The 16,189-nt window shown below is 38.3% G+C and overlaps 1 long non-coding RNA gene across 1 annotated transcript; it reads right to left on the bottom strand.

The window, feature by feature from the left end:
* Positions 1-1,496: 1,496 nt before the first annotated feature.
* Positions 1,497-3,369, bottom strand: LOC137058730 (uncharacterized). Its single transcript, XR_010900815.1, has 3 exons — positions 3,268-3,369; positions 1,871-1,925; positions 1,497-1,736 (listed from the first exon to the last, which is right to left on the bottom strand). It is a non-coding gene; the product is annotated as an uncharacterized lncRNA (long non-coding RNA).
* Between the last annotated feature and the right edge of the window lie 12,820 nt (positions 3,370-16,189).

The raw sequence follows: 16,189 nt of genomic DNA, 5'->3' as shown, positions 1-16,189 counted from the left end.
TAGTATGTCAAAATGCCTTGCCGATATGATAACGTGTTGATATGCGCCTGTGGAAGGAGTGCTATAGCGATATGATCATGTCAGCAGTGTGGTCATTCTTGAAATGAACTTGTATGTCAACAAGTAAATACACCATATTTATCGTATGGTGATTTATATTGACTTTTTGTGCATGTGCGTACAGAAGGATGTGACCATCAACAGCAACTCCCCACTCTCTAGCATGTGCAGGCGCAGCAGCCTCCACAGCAGCAGAAGCCTCCTCCAGGTCCTAGTGCCCCTTCAGTAGAACGTTATATACATTAAGTGGGGGGCGCTGCTGTTATAGTAATAAAATGAAAAGTAGATTACACAAATAATTTGAAGTTACTTTTTCTGAATAATTAAAGCAGTAATGATGATATAAATCACAAGCATGACACTTATAAATTAAATACTTTTATATACAGTTTATTAATCTGTAATAAAACTTGAAAATATATGAAATAGATGATAAATATAATCCAAGGAGCTCTAAAATAATTGTAGAATGAGGTCATGCCACCCCCACTTCATGTGCACAAACGTTAAATCCAAAATTGTAATATTTAGGTTACAACTGCATCTGTCTGGGGTGAATCACTGACTTTATTATTGTTATTTTCAGAGCTTTTAATATACTCTTATTATAAAAATAACTTTATTTTTATCTTTAACAAGTATCCTTTTAGTAAGGAGACCTAAGAAATCTGAAACCAGAATGAAAAAAATAGTTTTCGCTCTAAATGGTGTTGTTTCCTACCAGAGGGAATGAATAAACGTGCATCGGTATCGGCATCTACCAAAATGAGTTAAAAAAATATCTACTAAAATCCAATATCGTGCATCTCTAGTTTAACTATTTATTATGAACTGGCTGCCTCGCCAAATCACACATACAGTATGCTTGCCTGTTTAAATATAGTGGTTTGTGAACCACTTTAATAATGCTGGGATGTGTAGGTTGTTGAAAGGCAACATATAGATGGACCATTGGCTGCACGTCTGACGCATATGGTACACTTATCTGGAAACACTTCAGGAGTTTTGAAGTCGTCATCTGATTGGTTGAATTCTACAGGATGTCCGCGAGACGTCTGTGTTGCATTCTTTAACGGTCCGCCTGAAAACCAATGCCATGATGCCAATCTCCCTCATGGAAGAAGAACACCGTTGTGTTTACAGCTGTGACAGTAAGCACTTTACGGATCCATTGTTGCAGTAAACTCCCACAACGCTTTTGAATTAATCATTTATAGACGCACACCGGTTTGTTATTCAGGAACATCGACTTTACATTTTCACACCCATAAACATAATGTGGAACTAAATGAAATTTGATTGGTTGCGGTACGTGTCAAACGTCCTCGTGGGCGCTCCTCGACCAATGAAAGCTGTGATAGAGTCCCGACCTTCTGACGTCAGTCTGAAGGTCTGGCTACACGTATATGCATTAACTTCTATTTAAATGTGTTTTTAAGGAGGAAATCACAGTCGCATCTAGCCTTACCCTAGAGACGGTTCACCATCTGCCTGTGCCATCCATCAATCTTCAGAACTGAAAATAAAACAATCCTGCTCATCAGTGTTTTGAATATACCCCTCCTGCCGCAGATGACGTAAAGTACTTCACAGGAGAACCAAGACAAGTTCATTGAGTTCACTCAGACTACTCACCCATGTAATCCATGAGAGGCTTCCTTATAAAGACCTGCAATCTGTAAGCACAGAAAGATATATATCAAACAATAATATAGTTTAATGCCTCTGTAATAATTTGATATTAAAAGGGAAAGTTTGCTAAAAAAAAATATATAGATTCTGTCAAGTAATTCTTTTATCATTCACTCACCCTTACGTCATTCCAAACTCTGCATGACTTTCTTTTTTCAATGGAATAGAAAAACCTTAACAGAAAATGTACTGGTCATTATTTTTAATAAGCTTACAATAAACTTGAGCTTCAAAAAGCATCATATCAAGCAATCCACATGACCAGTGCACTATATTGCTTCAAGTTTTAAAATTACTTTAGCTCATTTTTATTTTATAAACCCCAATTATAGCAGTAAAAACAGTTATATTGTGAAATATTATTAAAATTCAAAATAACTGTTTTCTATTTTTTAGCATTTAAAAATGTAATTTATGTGATGATAAAGCTGAATTTTCAGCATCATTACGTCAGTCTTCAGTGTCAAATGATCCTTTAGAAATCATTCTAATGCTTACTGCTCAAGAAACATTTATTATTATCATAGTTAAAAAATTGTTGCTGCTTATATACAATTTAGATCAATTTAATGTCCCCAAAACTTTTAAATGGCAGTGGATCTGCAAAAATAATTTTGGTCAATGTGTAGTAGTGCATTATTAGCATTTAGATATTAGCTTTGAGGCTATTCTACTTCTTTTAATTAAATGAGGTCTTTAATGTGAATCACAAGTGCTTAAAGGTTAGAACTTTTTCTCTCTCCCTCTCTTTAATTTTTACACTTCAATGGAGAACACTCAGAAAAGGATTTAAGAGTGTACCTGGGTCTTTTGAAAACATCTCCCAAAAAACAGATGGTTATTATCAGAGTCCTGTTGGAGCACAGTAGCATTACAATATGAATATATATATATTTTCGTTTTTTTTGTTACTATAATGCTACTGCTATAATGCTATCCATCGCTATCTGATTACCATTTCAACTCAGTTGTCAGGTTTGATTTATGTAATTTGATTTGTGGGGTCAGGAAGAGAGACTATTAAGGAACATACCAGTTCTTTCAGCCACCATGTTTTAAGTTTATGGCACACTCATCTCGGATATTTGGGTATCAAAATCATTTCCAAATTTCACAGTTGTAAACACGACATCAGGAGGCGTTCATGTGCGTGCAATTTTTACCAAGTAAACTTGTATTTACCATAATTCTGATAGCACGTGAAGGCAGCATTAGCCTACTAAGCTCAGAGACCATTTCAGTGTGTAATACCATAACTATTCTTAACTGTTAAGCCTTCACGTGCTTGTAGAATTAGCAATTAAAACGTGTCATTTTCTATAGCCTAACGTTACTTGTATATGGTAGATTGCGGTAAAGTTAGTTTAACGTTTGACGTCTGTAGCACCTGAAACGGTCGCGCCATTTTGTAATTGCCGTAACGTTAATTGATTTAAATTTGTAAAAAGTGTTTACATCCTTGTAAAGCTTATTATTACAACTTGTAAGATGGGATTTTTTTCCAAGAGCTCCTACCTGTACATCGTGACCGCTGTACTACCTGACTGCTGTAGATTCATTAAGGCATTAGGTAACGTTGGTCTGTCTGAACCACACCAGCAGACAGTTTCAGAACCGCAGCCACAGAACCGGAAGTAATAATATAATAATATATATTTATATATATATATATATATATATATATATATATATATATATATATATATATATATATATATATATATATATATATATATATATATATATATATATATATATATATATATATATATATAATGTGTAACATGTTAAGTGTTTGAACCATTTGTCTATTTAAATATGTGATAGGCCTAGTATTATTTCCTTTACATTCATGTTGGTACAAATAATCCTTAAAGGGATAGTTCACTGATTTTTTAAAAATGAAAATGATGACATAATTGATACCCTCAAGCCATCCTAACATTCTTCTTTCGGACGAATACAATGGGAGTTATATATAAAAAATGGATATATATAGTTATATATAAAAACTGTATACATTTATCAATATGCCTGTGTGAGTGTGTGAGAGAAATAAATTCAAATGAACAATCAAACTTGTTTCTTTATTAAAATATAAAATTCATTCATTTATACATTTATCAATATGCCATTGTGTGTGTGTGTGTGTGTGTGTGTGTGTGTGTGTGTGTGTGTGTGTGTGTGTGTGTGTGTGTGTGTGTGTGTGTGTGTGTGTGTGTGTGTGTGTGTGTGTGTGTGTGTGTGTGTGTGTGTGTGTGTGTGTGTGTGTGTGTGTGTGTGTGTGTGTATGACCTGGTAATCCCTACGTTATGGGGACAAAATGTCCCCACAGAGATGGCAATATCCGAAATCCTTGTCCTTGTGGGGACATTTTTAGGTCCCCGTGAGGAAAACATCTTATAAATCGCTTATACGTCGCAGAGTTTTTTTGAGAAAGTAAAAATCCAGAATGTTTCCTGTGATGGGTAGGTTTAGGGGCAGGGGCAGTGTAGGGGGATAGGATGTACAGTTTGTACAGTATGAAGTCCATTACGCCTATGGAAAGTCCCCATAAAACATGGAAACACGACATGTGCGTGTGTGTGTGTGTGTGTGTGTGTGTGTGTGTGTGTGTGTGTGTGTGTGTGTGTGTGTGTGTGTGTGTGTGTGTGTGTGTGTGTGTGTGTGTGTGTGTGTGTGTGTGTGTGTGCGTGTGTGTGTGTGAGAGAGAGAGAGAGAGAGAGAGAGAGAAATTCAAATGAACAATCAAACTTGTTTCTTTATTAAACTATAAAATTCATTCATTTATAAATTTATCAATATGATATAGTCTACCATATGTCTTACTTAAAGCTCGTAATACAAAGTCTTTCTACATGAAAGCAGAATTTTTCAATGTGTGACAGCGTCCTGTATCATAACTAAGTCTCTGCAGTTTGTAACAAATCAAACTGTGTGAAAATCCGGTAAAAACTCGGGGAGTTATGATCATTGTAGTTGAGAATACATCTTCCTCAGTAGAAATAAATGCGGGGGGCGGCGCATTGGGGACCCATCCAAGATGGCGCCGCGCTGATACGTACGCTCCAATAGGCAGCGTCAGTCTATAAGGCGTCTACGTATATTATGTCTATGGTCTATGATGGGTTCCCTTACAGTGAAGTCACCATTTTGTTCGCCATGTTTCTACAGTAGCCCTAAATGGACAAACTACTCTACAGAGCGTTAGCTACTTTCTGCTGTCTCAGACAATGACCTCTTTGTCCGGTGTCAGCCACCATAGCTTCTCTATATGCTTTGAAAGGGAGGGATGAGTGGTGGGCGGTTGCAATTCGCAAATTCACCACTAGATGCTGCTTAAATTTACACAGTGCACCTTTAAGATTTATGGTAGATTATGTCATTAGGTAGGCTAAATATGCTATATTTTGTCAGCAATTTTTTTATGATATGCCAATGCGTGGTTTTATTTGTCATCTGAGAATATTTCATATGACTCACTCTAATTAAAATTCTTTATCTTAAAGTTTTAGATAAAGAAGATTATGTTACTGTGAAGCACACGTTTTCCCAAAACAGATGGATCATCATTACGAGACTTGTAATCGTTGTTGAAATATATCATTGTTTTGTTCCAATCCTGTGCTCCTTAAAACATAATGGTCATAAACTACTACAGATCTTGATATTGCATTGATCATAAACTATTAGGTCATTACTCATTTTGGGACACTTTTGCCTCTCAGGATGAGACCACAAAATTTGACTTTGTTTATATTGAATTTAATGCTAGTAATGCAAATTCATGTTGCTCTCTTCACGAAGATGACACACATCAATTTGCTTTAGAAGGCCTTTATTAAACCCCCTGGAGCTGTGCAGATTACTTTTATAATGGATGGATGCACTTTTTAGAGCTTTACATTTTGGGCTGCCAATCACTGCCATTTATAAACCTTGGAAGAGCCAGGATATTTTTTAGCTGTGATTGTATTCGTCTGAAAGAAGAATATCATATATATACCTAGAATGGCTTGAGGCTGAGAAAATCATTGGGTAATTTTCATTTTTTGGGTGAACTATCCTTTTAAGCCGCCATTCCACTGCACAAATCAAATGACAGCCGATGAACCGGAAATCATTCCTTTGCTACATTATGGAAAGTCGCACAGGGGCTGCATGGGGTGCAGGCCATCTGTGGAATTTTCAAACCATTTTGAGCTTTGAATGCGTTACATTTTTATAGCTTGAGCGACTACACCATATGTTGTCAGAGATCAGCCAGGTTCCACCTTTGCCCAATCACAGCGTTCAATGTCACCGCAGTTCTAATCACCCGCACTTGCACCTCACCTCCTCATCACCACAGTCATATAAGCACACACCTCACACATATCTTGTTTAAGTAGGACTCACCTTCCTGGTTCCTCTTACCTGTGAATGTTACTTGTCTCCATTTTCTCTCCTGATTCTCCATGTCTCTATCGTCTCCCTGGTCTTTTGTGTCTGCAATTCTTCATCATCTCCAAGTCTCCCTCCTTTCAACAGTCCCTTCACTGAGGTGTGTGCTCCAGCTTCCAACTTCCATCAACCTCCTCATCCATCTTAAACAATAAAGACTATCAGTATTCCTATTCTCCATTCATCTTCTATACATCTCATCTGATGTACTAAACATCCAGTCTGCATATATTTCTGCTGTCAATTAAACTTTTTTTTATTAATATTATCCTGGTTGTGAATCTCTGTTCCGTAACAAAAGACAAGACACACACAATTGAGAATCAGTTCTCCAGATCTTTTCCAGGATGTCATGGATGTGCTCAAGCAAGCAATGTCTGGCACCACTTCCGCATCCCCCGTCAACTCCGCTTCTTCACCACCAGTGGTCTCCAGTCCCAGTCGTCTTATGCAGCCATGTTTAGAAGACCTACAGGGCCAGCTTTTACCTGCACCTTCAAATCTCTGCCAATCAGTGTATACAAGCTCTCCAGAACCAGAGCCCATGCAACTGGACAGCAATTGCTTCCTAGGAGTCAGTAAATGAAACCACTCACTACTAAAGTAATCATTACTGCTTCTTATGTCTCTCTCTCTCTCAGTACACACCCTCGTCGACTCTGGGTCATCTGGGAACTTCATCTCTGATTCTCTCTACCTCCAGCTCCATTTCCAGAAAAGATTGCCAAAACCAGTTGATAATCTGCAAACCCCTCAAAAAATAAAACATGTCCATTGCCCCGTGGGACCCCTCCAGTTGCAAATAGGGCAGTTACACAGCAAGTCCATTTCCTTCCTGGTTCTGGAGAATTCCACCGCTGGTGTCATCCATGGGAAGAGGCCCTCTCCACCAGGGTTACTTCAGCCCTTCAACATCCCCTTCTTTGTGGCAAAGAAGAACAGAGGCTTGCAGCTCTGCATTGATTAGAGCCTGAGGGAGCACCAGCTTTTCCTCAAAGCTGAGAATTGTTCCTTTCATCAACCCACTGTGCAATTCCTAGGTAATAACACCAGTGAACACGGCATCCAAATGGATAAGGGGAAGGTCGCTGCAGTCCATTTCTGGTCCATATCTTCAACCACCAAAGAGCCCCAGAGATTCTTACATTTTGTAAACTGTTACCGTTGCTTCATCCACATTTACAGCTCCATTACAGCACCATTAACCACCCTCCTCAAAAATAAGCCCACATCTCTGTCCTGGACACCAGCTGCCACCCAGGCTTTCCAGAACCTTAAGGATGCCTTCTCCAGCTCCTGATTCATCCTGACCCCAATAACCCTTCATTATCAAGGTCGATGCATCCACCACAAGGTAGGAGAGGTGTTGTCTCAGCAGCAGGGGAACCCAGCAAGTCTCCATCCATGTGCCTTTTCAAGGCAGCTATCCCCGTCAGAGATAAACTATGACAATGGGAACACAGAACTACTTGCAAATCAAACTGGCTTTGGAAGAGTGGAGACACTGGTTGGAGGGTGCTAGGGAGAAGTTCATGGTAAGCACTGACCACAAAAAACTCCAATATATCTCTAATGCCAAATGACTCAACCCGAGGCAGGCAAGGTGGGCTTTGTTTTTCACTCGATTCTATTTCCCCATTGCATATTGTCCAGGTATCAAGAATCTCTGAGCCAATGCTTTTTTTATGTCTCCATGCTCCAGAAGATAAGCCGGAGTGTCCTAAGTCCATCTTGCCTCAAAACCTTCTCATGTGCCCCATCCAGTGGTCCATTTGCCAACAACTCTCCTTCTCCAATGCACCTGAGCCTTCTCCACCGGGGTGTACACCAGGACGCAAGTATGTGCCTAGGTCCCAATGCACCAATTTCACACATTCGGCATAAACATCGGCGGGCACCCAGGGGCCAATCGCACCCTCTCACTGCTACAAGATCGCTTCTGGTTGCCCAAAATTGCAAGGGACCTAGGGGTGGGTATCGTTAAGGTTTTAACGGCATTACTACTCTTACCGATACTGCTTATACCGGTACTTTTTGAGATTATATATATACACAATTGACAAAAATACACAGCCTACACAGTGCTTTCATTTCAGGAAGAATTCAAGTAATCAAATGTAAAATAACACTGCATAGTTTATCATAAACTACTGCATAGTTTATCATTTTCAAAGGGAATTAAGTTGCACTAAACATAAATGTTATTATTATAATCTTTGTAAGCCAAAATCTACAATAAAATCAGACTATCACAGATCTAAAGTGATCACAGATCGTAGTTTTGTCCTCAGCTGTCATTTGCGCCTCTCTCTCTCTCTCTCTCTCTCTCTCTCTCTCTCTCTCTCTCTCTCTCTCTCTCTCTCTCTCTCTCTCTCTCTCTCTCTCTCTCTCTCTCTCTCTCTCTCTCTCTCTCTCTCTGTCACGTGTATTTTCAAAAGTACCGACAGCAGAACCAATAACATCTGAGCTTATCGATACAATGGTCTATCAAAATTCACCCCCGGGGCCCGTTTAATACCGGTTTCGGTACCCATCCCTAGACGTGAGTCAGTTCATCAGAGGATGTGCAGATTGCACCATCTTCAAGAATCCATGCCATCTTCCATCTGGTAAGCTCTATCTGTTACCCGTTCCTCATTGCCCCATGTCACACCTACGAGTAGATGTTGCCACAGACCTGTCTCCATCACACGGTAACACCTGTTACAACTACTACTAACAACTTATTATTGTTGACCAATTCTCTAAATCCTGCCGTTTGATCCCCCTGAAAGGTTTATCCACAGCCATGATCACTGTGGAACTCCTCTTCAAACACACCTTCTGGTACTATGGCATCCCTGAGAATATTGTGATATGTGTCAAATTGTATTTTATTGTTAATAAATCACCTTCACCTTCCTGCAATTAAGTCCTCGCTCTCTTTTCTCTAAACCGCTCCTAAAATAACAACCCAGCCACCATGAAGACTCAGCAGGAGAAGGGTTTGCCTCATCCACTAGCCCCCACTGTCCTGTGCATTCAAAATCAGCGCATACTTCAGTTTGAGGTTGTTTGTTCCCTCAAGGGATTAAAGCTGATGATACACAAGGAAACCTTTTGAGCCATGTTGCTGTGCAATGTTGCTTGGGCACTTTCCCATTGAGAATGGGCAACAAATTTCGGGATATCCAAAAATAAAGCCTAGAAGGTTTGCTGAACAATTCAGCAGAGCGGCGGAGGGTCTAAGGCCCAAGGACCTTTTTAATTAGGCCCTGGATGAGCCGTTCGACTGGGTGATAATGAGAGAGTTGGATTTTACATCCTTTGAGGCCGCAGTGAAATATCAGCCCGCCAGATGTAGTAGGCTGCCAGAGAAGCGGTGACTCCTCCAAGGATGGCCTAAGCTGATGCAGCAACCCTAGAGGTGGCGAAAGAAGTTGAGGCAGTGATCTCCACTGTGCCTAGGCGCAGGAGACGTGAAGCTTCAGTCATGGTCCGGTGGTCCCAGGTCCAGTGTCCCCAAGTCCGGTGGTCCCAAGCCTGATGGTCCAGGAGGACCCGACAGCAGTTACTCCTGACCCAGAGACTGTCCCAGAGCCCGCTGCTGTTCCAGACGCACCAGCCAGGTGTTTTGCCCTGACTCCACCCCCTGTTTCGAGTCCAGAGAGGACTCCGCTTCCTGTTTTGAGTCCAGAGTGTATTCCACCACCTATTTTGAGTCCAGAGAGGAGACTGCCTGAACGGGGTGCGCCGCCCTGGCCCCCTGAACTGTGTGCATTGCCCTGGCCTCCTGAACTGTGAGTGCCACCCTGGCTTTCTCCCTGGTCCCTTCTAGGATTTCTTGGCCTGTCCCACCTGTTATTTCCGTTCCCCATCTTCCTCATTCTGTGTTTTTTGTTTTAGGTGGAGCGTCTGGTAGCTGCTCCGTAGGGATGGGGTAATGTCACATGTCTGTCTTGTCCTGTGTAAGCACATGTGGTGTTTGTCATGAGTCTCTTGTCAATCCCGCCCATCTTGTTACATGGTTATTGGTTAATTTGCCCCACCTGTTCTTCCCAATTACCTGCCTTGTTTGTCCCCAGGTTGAATCTCCTTGTGTCTTCAGTCCTGTGCTGGATTGTTGCCTTTTGTTCTATCTGTTCCCTAGTGTTTTTGGTATTTCTGGTTTTCATTTGTATTTGTTTTATTTTACTGTTAATAAATCCCCTTCACCTTCCTTCAATTGGGTCCTCACTCCCTTCTCTCAGTGGTTCCTGACAGTCATTTGCTGATGGTGTCAATGTTACCATATAAGTTTGCTCCTCCCAAAAGGAAACTTTTCTAGCTAACGATCAATCTATGGACATGAATGGCTTTTCTGAAGTAAATGTTAAGTTTTCTTGCAGTTTTAGAGGTTTTAGTGATGTCCATCTTAAACTGACTGAGCAATTAAATGAGATGATACATTTTGCTGATCTCTGCGGTATTTTTGAACATACCTTCTGATGTTCATCCATGTTTATTCTGTGTTATAGCTTGACTAAAGAGGGAGAGATTATTGGTTTACGTGTGTGCTGCAGCTTCGCTTGACCTATGCTACAGCAATCTGTCAAGTCTCAATAAAGAAGCGCCATTCATTAAATTACCATTTAGACAAGAATTTGTTTCACATAAAATGTAACCATGCACAAAACTTAGGGGAGGCAAATAATGTTGAAATAAGGCATATCGGTTCAATTTTTAATCGACACAATTAAATTAGAGAAATGAATATTTTCCACCAGCAATAGGCTATATAATATCTATAACAAAAAAAAAAAAAAAAAAGTTGAGAAACATTGCGCTTATGAATAGTAGCTCAGGGTTTGATGAATTTGTCTTCAAGTTCTCTCTGGAGAGTAGTAAACACGTCCCTCCTCTCTTTATCTTTGCAGTCCTGGTTGAATGGGAAGTGGATTTACTTGCAGGCGGCATGCAGCGTGAGAGTCTGAGGTCAGCTCTCTCCTTTTACCCCTTTGGTGAGGTCACAGCAGCCTAACTTCCATACTGATACACCTGACCATTAGAGCAACCATCCATAATCTAAAGATCTTGGGGAAGAGGCCAAAAACCTGTCAGTACAACACTGTGCTTCAAGCTGTGGTACTGCGGATGTGAACAATCTCAGGGAACCTAAAAGATGGAACACATTTTAAAAAGATTTGAGTATGATTTTTGGTTGTACCTTCTACATATTTGGTTTGTACCTGGAAATGCTTTGTCCCAAACTTTGTTTTTATATATTGATAAATGCAAATGTCTCTGAAAATATATTTCGTTTTTTACATACATGTCAAATTTCCATTTAATTAATTTTAATTTGTCAACATATTATGTATTCAAAATAAATGTGAAGTATTCCATTAAGATTAATTAAATATTTGAGCTTTGAAAACAGAATTCATGTATTTATTATACAGTTTCGTAAATGGAAAAAGCATTGACATTAATGCTTTTCTGAAATCACAGCAGAAGTGCCATTTGCTATGGCATTCATTTTGAATTGTTCTAATTTAAACCAATTGTTTAAATATTAGTTAAATATGTATTTAGTTGTTTGTATTTATTTCAAGCAAATATGTGCATGCTTATGTAATGCTACAGTGTAATGTTTAAAATGTATTAAATTAAATAGAATATGTTTATTAGTCATTTCAGACTTTTACACAATATTCAGTCATACATTCAGCATGAATCGGAAGTTGCAATAAGCCTTTTTACTATTGTGAAGTGTATCCGAGTGAAACAGTTTCTCAAAAAATTAAAAAATGAAGTGCAAGACTTGATTTTGTCCATCAGGAATTAATTGGATCGTTTTGGTTTGCTATTGCTGTGATCTTGTGAGTGAGGTTGTCATCCTCACACCAGTAAACACGTCATCAGAGAAGAGAGAAGATGTCATATCAAGAGGGAGAGTTAGGTATTTTGATTAAAGATAACAGGGACACCTTAAAATAAAGTGTAATGCAATATTCCATTGCAAAATGGTACATTTTAAGCAATAATTTATCAGTCTGAGACTATTAAAGGCACAATATGTAATGTTTCAGCATTAAAAATATAAAAGATCACTATATCTATGTTATATATTTTTTAAAGTTGTGTGTTTACATTATCCCGACAGTTCTAATTAACTTCTAAATCCAGAGAAATTAATATTTTAATTCGAAGACACGGACCGTGTCTTTATTTCCGTTATGTCGCCCGTCTTTGATGTCATATCCACGTTTGCGTCTTGCTTCCTGCGGAACTCGGCGGAACCATAGATATCTATGGGCGGAACCGCCAAACTCAAAGAGGAACACTGACAGACAGTATAAGGGGAACCCCCGTATAAAAAAGTCTGTATGATAATGGATCATGACTACTCTTTGCCTTTACGTTTTGCCAGCTCAACAAAGCGCAAACGTACGGGTGAAAAAAATGACCCGAGAAGATTTTGGGACAGTAGAAGAAGCAAGAGACGTGTAAACCTTTGAGAAGCCTTTGAAAGATGGCGAAATCTTCGTGACAAGCTCGGACTGCAGAGAGATGCTGATCTCGCTTTCGTTTTAATAAACAGGTAATTTAAGTAACCATTCAGCTAACATAATAATCATATAATCATAACATGCTGTATGTTTGCATATTGCATAGCGATCTTGACCACATTGAGACGCGTTTAGCTGAATACGTAATGTTGTGCATTTTGTATCGGCTTTTCAAACAGGCGGATTCTCTGTTTTTGGAGACTGAAAGAGCTATTTTTTTAAAAACTGATTCAAAAGTATTTCTATCCGTATATTTGGTGACACGATGATGTCATGTGTAAAACGCAGATGGACTAGCTATTATTGGTTTTATATGTAGCTGGAGAAAGTAACGTTAGCTTCATAAGGTAATATGCCACTATCTTGGTCAATTAATATAAGGTGACCGTCACTTTTATCATATGTTAATACTAGCTACATATAATATTGATTTAATAATGATCTACTTATTCATATATCTCCGAGTTCCAAAATAAATGTTTATTAGAATGATTGATGAACGTGGGGAGCGACACAGCGCTTGTTCCAATGAACAACGTATTGCTGGTCCTGGTTCTCTCATTTACTGTTTTATGTTGGTAATGATAAACTAAATTGAAATTTATTTCCTTATTGAACAGTTGATATACAGAATGTTCGACAATCGCGGATGCCATGTCAACATATCTATAATTTGAGTAACTCAAATTATGATGCGCGGTTAATATGTCAACATAGCCTACCAACTTATAGGTATGTTGGCATAGCGACCGCCCGCACAACATTCTGTCTCACACATTAGCTAACGCCACTGATAAGTTTGTTAAGTAACGGTAGCTTGCTGCTATTTCATTAGATTGACATTACATAAAGTGAAAAGCCGTAACTAAACTTAACAATAATAGAGATGTAATATAACAATCAATTACCTTGTCAGTGAACATGTTTTCTGCTGGAGATGCCAGATTCGCTGGTTGACAGTGGCAATAATGACAACAACTCCCATGAGCCCACGCACTTTCCCGACGTCACCAAAGTACGTCAGTTGTTATTATTTTGAATGAGTGACCCCTAGTGGCCAAAAGTTGCATACTGCACGTTTAAAACATAATGAAATAAAATGATACTCCATTGTCTCTGAAATTCATGTGTAAAGCACATTCAGGTAGTGACTCTCTTGAGACTCTGCTCTGACCCCTCTCTCACTCTTTTTACCTCACTGTCACAACTGACAGGCTTCTCCTCTTTCCAAGCAGCAAAACAGTGACACTGACTCTGTCCTGTCAATTATTTATGTCTAAGTGCCCAGCCTTGAGTCGAATGCCCTCTCCTCTCATTGCACACTGTCTGGGCTTCAGTCTCTGAGAGACCCCTCCATTCCATTCAGCCTTCTGCACTTTGGCTGATAAAATTCAGCCGTTATTTTTGAGATGCTTTTACTTATGCAATAAGCCACGAGAGGCTGTTCTTCACAGGCGAATTTGCCACAGGTAAAGGCTGTTTTTCGGCATGACCTTCTTAGACATGTTCCTAAAATCTCTTCAATCGATACTCAAGGGGCTTATTAAACGTGTTTAAAATCATGTAGTCATGTGATCTTGACTGCAAATAGTAGTTAACAATGGAATCAATAACTCAACTAATGCTGCTTCAAGGTGTCAAGTCCAAGACAACTGGGAAGCGGAACATAAACAAAAACGAATTGAGTATCAACATTCACAGACAATATCAAAATACATAGAACACTTGTATTAAACCTGACATAAGTTTCAATACAATACACACTTTAGCTCTCTATGATCTAAATGTCGATGTTGACACTGAAGTTGTTGTTTCTATTAGGGATGCTCCGATATGATTTTTTGTGGGCGATACCGATTTTAACAAACAATTATTGGCCGATACCGATATTTGTCACATGCCCTCTTATTTAAAAAAATGTAAACATTAAAATAGAGTGTTTTGATCATGTTTTAAATCAGCAAAGGAAAAATAAATTAAAAAAATAAATAAACGAACGAACAAATGCATTGGCTGATAAATATCGTCGGTCGATACATCGGTGCGTCCAAAGTTTCTATTGCTTCTTTTGTGTGTATGTTTTATTACAGTTTTTCTCAGTCGCTTTGGTACATTTCTCAGATCAAATTCTCGAACTACCTGTTCAATTCTCACATCATTGTGTCACTTGTGCACATCAAAAAAGCAGTTTCTCATTTCTTTGAACAAGTTGCAAATGCTTTGGTACATCCATGCAAATGATTATGTCCATTCTCTGTTGTTTCCTACATTATCAGTTGCTTTCTCTAACGAAGGTGTTTCTCATGAAAAATCAACTAGCAGATATATATATAATATATATATATATATATATATATATATATATATATATATATATATATATATATATATATATATATATATCTGCTAGTTGATTTTTAACTATAGTTTTTAACTATAGATTTTTAACTATAGTTTTTAACTATATTTAGATTTTTAACTAAATATATATAAATATATATATATATTTCTTCAGCACCGCATGTACAGTTTTTCCTATGTTCACATTTCTTCTTTAGTTTTTTTTGTGTGTGCTATTCAGTGCTGTCTTTTCATTTTTGTATCTCAATGACATGTTCTGTCAATAAAATACATTACAAAGAGTAAGAGTGTACATTTGAGTCTTTTCCATTCTCTTGCAATTACACTCACACATACACTGAGATGTAACTTACAATTGACAATAATTGTCATCAAAACTTTAGCCGTAGTTTCCATCAGAACATTCCTCCAGAGTAAACTGTTATAGTGACAACATGACTAAACAATCTGACTGTCTTATCCGTACACAATGACACAAGGACTTGTCATTCTGATGACAATGACATGTTCATTGACACAGATATTTACTTTTGAGAGATGAACTAAGGATTTTGAGTAAGAGAGTGGCTTTTGCAGGTTATCCATGGTGTTTTGCTATTTGTACAAATTGTTTCGTTAAAACTTACTCTTTAGCAAATTGTGAGTTTGATTCGAGAAATGCACCAAAGCGACTGAGAAAAACTAAGGAAATATGAATTATCACATTATGAAACATTTGTGTGTGTTTTGAAGATAATTAAGATGTTGAAGTATTTGGATTGGATTAGCTTGTTTTTTGTAAGCCATTGATATGAATAGCTTGAAAATATGCTATACATATTTTTACATTATTTACTTCAAGTAAACGATAGATAGATAGATAGATAGATAGATAGATAGATAGATAGATAGATAGATAGATAGATAGATAGATAGATAGATAGATAGATAGATAGATAGATAGATAGATAGATAGATAGATAGATAGATAGATAGATAGATAGATAGATAGATAGATAGATAGATAGATAGATAGATAGATAGATAGATCAAGGCAACATCCTTGTTGTGTAAACGCAAATGCATTTATAGAAATGGCTCTGGCTGGTACTCAGGCATCTGAC

This window comes from Pseudorasbora parva, chromosome 22 (genome assembly GCF_024679245.1).
Source record: "Pseudorasbora parva isolate DD20220531a chromosome 22, ASM2467924v1, whole genome shotgun sequence".
In the NCBI taxonomy this organism is placed as follows: Eukaryota; Metazoa; Chordata; class Actinopteri; order Cypriniformes; family Gobionidae; genus Pseudorasbora; species Pseudorasbora parva.
Note: the sequence above shows the minus strand (reverse complement) of the source record. Positions and strands in the feature narration are given on the sequence as shown.